This window comes from Lygodium microphyllum, chromosome 24 (genome assembly GCF_053477565.2).
Source record: "Lygodium microphyllum isolate KBCC chromosome 24, Lygodium_microphyllum_v1.1.10, whole genome shotgun sequence".
NCBI lineage: Eukaryota > Viridiplantae > Streptophyta > Polypodiopsida > Schizaeales > Lygodiaceae > Lygodium > Lygodium microphyllum.
In genome coordinates, this window is record NC_141158.1 from 50,962,327 (window position 1) to 50,969,135 (window position 6,809).

The window sequence follows — 6,809 nt, forward strand, 5'->3', positions numbered from 1 at the left end:
TCTGCAATAACTTCTTCAATTTCCGCATGGCTTTAGTGTGGCTCTCATCCCAATAGAATTTCTGCCCCTTTCGAAGCAGCTGATACAAACAATCTGCAATGTGTGCAAAATGAGGTATCCAAATCATATAAAACACACAAGCACCAATGAATCTCCGTACCTCTGAAGTAGTAGAACAATACTCTGCAATCTTGCCTATAGCATTCACCTTATCAGGTGAGGGTTTCCTGCCATAATATCCACACATATGCCCAACAATGACAACCTCATTCACTCCAAAAACAGATTTTTGCCCTGAAAGTGTCAAGTTCACTTCTTCTAACCTGGCCAAAATCTTCTCACATGCTGAAATATGATCAGCCACAAAGTGTCTGCATCCCTGCTCATTTAGGCTCTCATTCTTCTCTTCTTCTGCACACCCCTTAATGGGCACATCATCCAAGAAAGGCATAGTAAGCTGAGGTATGTAATCACGAAGGACCTTATGCATGGCATTCATCATATGTGCAACAGAATTAGTGGCACCTTGAGGCAAGGTACACATCCTGACAAGCCCAATAGGAGTTCTCATGGTGGTTATGTCCTTGCTTTCCAAAGCCAGCTGAAACTGATCATAACGTGAATATAAATCACCGAAAGAATAGATGGCACGTCCAGCAAATGCCTCTGCAAACTCATCCACAACTGGACCAATACCAACATTCCTGATAGTAACTCTGTTCACTGGCTGCATGTCCTGAATAAATCAAAGAGTACCATTCTTCTTTGGAACTGTAAACCACCTGTTTGAGTATGGTGCAGATGAAGGCTCAAGGATTCCCATCTTGATTTTCTCATTCAATAAATCAATCAACTTTGGCAAGTGTGCTTTAGGCACTGGAATAGGTCGGAGATTCCATGGAATATGAGGAATAGTAAAAATGACCATAGGAGCAACAATATCAGGATTCACACATCCAATCTCATGTGGGACAAAAGAAAATCCCCTTCCATGACGCTCAAGCATCTCCTGAAAGCATTGCTTCTCCATGGGTAACAAGAAATCACCATTTCCAATTTTCAATTCAACAAGTGTCTCTGTTGAAAATTTATGACCAATATGCTCCGGATTCCTCAAAATTTGCTGGTTAGCAGCCCTCTCTATTTGCTGATCACTGTCAGGTGGAAGCGGTACAGCAACCGGCTTCACCTTCTTATCCACAGTTTTGTACTTTGTGTCAACCCTGGCTTCATTATGCTCTTCTGCATTACATAAACCTTGCTGTAAATCAGCAATTCTACACTCCAATGGCTGAATATTCTCAGCCCTCTGCTCTATGGACTGCATAGGAACAGCCCCAAACTCTGAATGCTGAAATATTTCAGCAATAAACTCTATTGGCTGAAAATTTTCAGCCCTCTGTCTCTCTGAAAGCTGATCATAACCAGCTGGAAACTCTGTTTGCTGAATTTCTTCAGCACTCAATACTCTTTGCTGAGTTACCTCAGCCTCTGACTCAATCTGTGACATAAAATCTGCAATTTCATGAAACATGTCCAGGGACTGCACTAATACATTACCATGACAATTCAGCATATCAGTTTTCAGCATATCTCTCATCTCTATCATCGTATCTGCACAAATCACACTGTCATACATACCATCTATGTGCTCATCATCCTCCAAAATTCCTGCATTTTTCAAATTTTTCTCCTTCCTGCATATATACTGCCTGGCAGCTCTAGACAATCTAGAAGTCTTCTGATAGCTCATTGAACTGTTTGCTGAAATCCCAACATAACCGGAAGAGAAAACACTGCTGCCAGGAGGCGAGAACTCCAATCTCCTCTCCTCTGTACCACCTTCGTCTCGCGAAACAGCGGTACCTAATGAAAACCCGAATCCCTCACAGTGGGCAAGGGTGCATCTCTGAGAGTATCCCTGTTTCTAACATGGTTCACACATACAGTCATAAACTGAACTGCTCTCATACCATCTTTACTGCGAATCCGTGCATAAGCAGATCCATCATCCATGACCTTTGTCTCCATGCGCATCTCTGTAATGAATGGCTGACCAAGAATTATGGGATAAGACCATGAATCCTGCACAAAGAAATGAAAATCCTCCTCTACATCACCAATAGAAACCCTGACACTAGGGCAAGCAGCATATAAATCACCTGCAGTGTTATTGGCGGCTCTCATACGCCATCCATGCTCTACATCCATAGGCCATCTGTTACTCTCATAAACTCCACGAACAATGAGATTAATCTCTGAACCATGATCAACCAATGCAACATAAGGCACCTGTTTTTCTCCAACCTTTACCATCGTCTCTGTAGTTGCCCTAGCCCAATGGCTCCGCGAAAAGTGACTACGTGGTATCAAAACAGGCTCATCAATTTCAGCATAATGCATAGGCTGAACCCTCTTCTCTACCTGTGGCAAAACAGAAGCATTATCAACCATAACCTCATCATCATCATCATCCAACTCTCCAATCAAAACTCCCTGTGTATCAGTGGTAGCCAATGCATGTCTTTTCCTCTTCAGGACCTCCTGAAACTGATCCTGAAACTCTCTTTTTGAGATGCCCAAAATCTCAGAAATAGTGAAAGTCACCTCACTGCCAAGTATCTTATCATTAAAGATTTTCTTCATATCTGTAGATGTCTCAATATCGGACATCAATCTGAATCCTGGCTGCTTTCTCTCTCTAGGCTCTTGCCTCTTTTCTCTCTTTTGAGCATCCTCCATCTGTTGATCTGGCCCTGGTCTTGAAGACGGTCCTGCAGTAGGTGGAGTAACAAACTCACCCCCTCTAGTCTTCTTAGCTGTACTTGGGTTGTCTTCATCCCTCTTACGCTTCTCCTCAACAAATACATCTGCACCATGAGATTTAGCCAAATAAGCATAAATAGAATACCTGTCAACAGGCGAGTCCCATCCTGTCTCTGATGTGATGCTAGAGCCAGCACTAGTCAAAACAGTTTGCTGAATTTTTCCCTTGTTTGCAGTCTCCATAGCATAAGTCCATAGTGTGGACTGAGTCTCCGATCCCTTCTCAATCTGTACTCCATATGCAGAAGCATCACCTCTAGCCGTCACATAAGAAGTACGCGCAGCCATGTCCTCCACTAACTTCTTCATTCCACCTTTACCAAAGTTGGTAGCAAGTGGAGCTCCTGTCTCAGTCAACCAAATCTTACCATCTTGCCCCCAATATACCAAATTCTGCCTCCTTGCATCCTGGAAAGAGTCACAATCCCTGCAATGTTGATGCTCCGTACTATCACACCAAATACATCTCCGATCTCTCCTAGGTGCACTAGGAGCACTCCTAGGTGCAATAGGAGCACTAGAAGAAGTAGCAGGCACAGTCGAAGCAAACTGCTCCTTCAACTTACCCACCAACTCCGCTTTGACTGACTCAAGTGTCAAATCTGTGATACCTTTGATTATGTCATCAAGAGAAGTAGGCACAGATGGAGCGGATGGTTTTGGAGCAGAAGGTGTAGGCATCGGTCGTGGAACAGGAGGAATAGGTGGAGTAGAAACAGTAGGCACTGGCATAGGCCAAGAAACTGGCTGAGGAGGAGAAGAAATAACAGGGATAGAAGTAGGCATAGGAGCAGATGATGGTGTAGGTGTCATGGAACCATTCTGTAGGCGAGTCTTCCATATCCTCCTCTTGGTCAATGTCGAGACTACATCCTGAGCATCCTGCCAATCAGTTTTAAGACCCATAGGCTTTGTGCGATCTTCAAGAAGCTCACCCAATTCTTCTTGAAGAGCAAGATCTGCAGCTTGCAAGAAAAGCTCAACTTTTTCAACATCCAATGCTCTTTGTTCAATGGCATCAAGCTGACTATACCTTTCTTCAAATTCTTGAATCAACTCCGAAGCAGCAAGACCTTTGTTTGGCATGTAGACCCACTCTTGGAATGACCGTCGAGTAGCCATACCAAAGTCCTCAAGGAAATATTCTTCTTTAAGAGCCTTCTTAAAATCTTGCCAATGTGTATTTTGAATAAATAAATCAGTCACCTTTGTCCTCAAAGCAGCAGTGACAAGACGAAGGAAGTACTTACTCATAAGTCCAGCAGGAACTCCAAAAAACCCCATCTTGATCTCATATGTCTTCAAATATGTTGAAACATTCCGCCCATCAAATATCTTCTTCTCACTCTCAACTGCTTCAATAGCCTTAGTTGCGCTGTTTGCATTCTCCTGCTCCGAATAGAGTTGCCTTTGCTGAGACAACTGTTGTTGATGCAATTGTTGTTGCTGCTGCATATACATTTGTGTTTGCTGATTTTGGAGCTGCATATACATGGACATATTCTGCAAAATCTGTTTTAGATCCTCCATTGAAGTACTTGACGCAGCAGTCATTGATGGAGCTAAAGTAGAGGCAGCTGGAGTTGTAGAGGAAGCTGAAATAGAGGCTGAAGTATCTCCCATCCTGAAATTTCTGCGACGCTTTCACGTCGGGTTCACCAAAGATGTCGAAGGGTTTATGAAAACAAAGTCGCGTCTTCAGAAGATCTTGATAAATTTCAAGATAAGAGATTGAACAGGTGAATAATCAAGATGAGAAAATAATGTCAAGACTCTGTTTTATTTAGTAAAGCAGAGTCTGAAGCAGAGTTGTTAGAGCTGCTTTGCATTAACTTGCATGAACCATTCTTAAACCCAGAAAATCTTTGTGTTTCTTCTTGATTGTAACCTTCAGATCTGTTTTTTACATCTTTCATACATGTAACCTTTGTCCTTGTATTGACCAACAGATGGTATGTATTCACTTGACATTGTATAAATATTAACCTTTTCTAGCAGCAGTAAGCATTCCATAGAAACATCTCTCTAATGCATGTATCTATTAACATATCTTTCCTATGATCATACAATCACTTACAGCCAGCTGGAGACAGATAGATTTTGAAAGGAGGGGCAAAGAGTTGAGTTATAAGTTGCTGAAGGGTTCAGTTTTGCAAGTAAAAAAAAAACCGAGCCTAAGACCCATATTGATCACAAACCACAAGTCTAGGAACTGGAAAACGCTCTGTAATGATTGCTTGAGCATCATCCAAGGGTGCTTGAAGAAGTTTTGCAAGAGCCTGGTACTCAGGCTATTTATGATAGCCTGCATTGCATCGCTGTGCTATTGTTGCTCCATGGAAGACCACTACACTGAAATACGCATCCAATAGAGGTATCCTGTCTGCTGTTATTGTTGCAACATCAAGGAGGGCTGGCTCTGGTGGAGCATTGAGGGCATAAGTAATCAATGATGGCTGAATCATCACTACAGAATTTATTAAACTCTCTCATCGAGTTGCATCAAATTCCTCCTCTGTCTCCATTTTGTGTGATGCTAAACGAGCCAAAACTATAGCATCTATCTCTTGGTCAAAGCCCATTATCAAGTCCTCTGTATAACTGCTGAACCATCTACCCAGCACCTTGTAAGAGTTGTCACCCCATCTCGGTGTACTGAGTCATAGCACAAATTTGTCCAAGGCTGTTATGAATTTGCTGCTCCAAACAGATCAGGTCCTTTAGCGAAAGCTTCTGCAAGTCATCGCCCAATCTGAAAACTGCCTTTATCTTGGCTCTCCAGGCATCGGTGACAACGGGTCTCTGGAAGAAGAAGCGTGCATTCTGATCTCTGCAACGTCATCTCCCTTTGCCATCCGGATCCTGATAATGTGTGAGGAACTTGCACTGTCAAACAAATCTGTTATGCAGGCCGCCATGCCGATGACGTTCAGGCCTGTGATTCCCCAGCATTAGATTCCCCAAATGAAGCCTTGAACAGCAATCCGATGCTCATAAATAGCCAATAGCTGACCAATAGTATATGGCATAAGATTGGGTAACAACATGCTCAGTGATGGACGATTTCCAGAGAATGTCTTGTGAGGCACAAGTTGATCAGGCGCACCTTCTGATTTTAATTCTGCTGGTGTCTTTCCATATGCAAGGACATCTGCCAGGTTCGCCCAAAATCGATTTCCCCCCAGCTTCAGCTTTTCCGATTCTCTTCCTCGTAGATCCTACAAGGCGATGTTCTTCTCCCGTAGCAATCCAATAGAGACAATGCGCAGGAGAGAGCACCACTTCCTCCTTGATTCCGTCAACATCTGTTATCCTGCTTTAATTACAGAGTAGAGAACTTATACTCCCGATTCCCCCAGAGCATTACGTTTTCCCCTTAATTAGGATTATCTTCCCCTGTTCTTCATGTTCTGATTTTTCTTTCCAAGTTCCCATCCCCCCTGGACCTCCACTCTCGATGCATCGTCTTCGCAGCCTTTTTCTTTCCTCCTCTGTTTCTCCCTGTAGTTGAAGAAGACGACTACTTCGTGTATGATAACACGAGCACACCCATAAACCTTTGCTATTTTATCTCCTTTGATGAATTGGAATGTCTCCACGACAGAGTACCATCTCTCTTTTTCTGCGATGCTTTTCCTTCCGCCCTGATTCGATTGAGGAGCCTCCCTTCCCCCCAAAATACCTCCTTCTCAAAATAGCTCCAAAAGCTTCTCCTTTTTCCCCTCAAAGCACGGCTCTCCTTTTCCCTCCTTCTTTAGCCTTTCAAAAATCCCCTCTTTAGCCTTCGTAGCTCACATATCATTATTTTTAGTTCAAATTCAAATTATCTATTCTAGAGCTTGTAGAAGTTTTAGCTCATACAAAAGCTCTTGGCTATACTGCATATCTCCAACAATTGTAGTTTGAAAATCACCTATTTTTCACATTCAAGGATCAGCATTAAACCACAACTCATCAGTTCTTCACCTTCAATGGTCCGCATC

The 6,809-nt window shown here is 42.9% G+C and overlaps 1 pseudogene; it reads right to left on the reverse strand.

The window, feature by feature from the left end:
* Positions 1-5,000: 5,000 nt before the first annotated feature.
* On the reverse strand, positions 5,001-5,744 carry LOC148015081 (protein transport protein SEC23 E pseudogene; annotated as a pseudogene).
* Between the last annotated feature and the right edge of the window lie 1,065 nt (positions 5,745-6,809).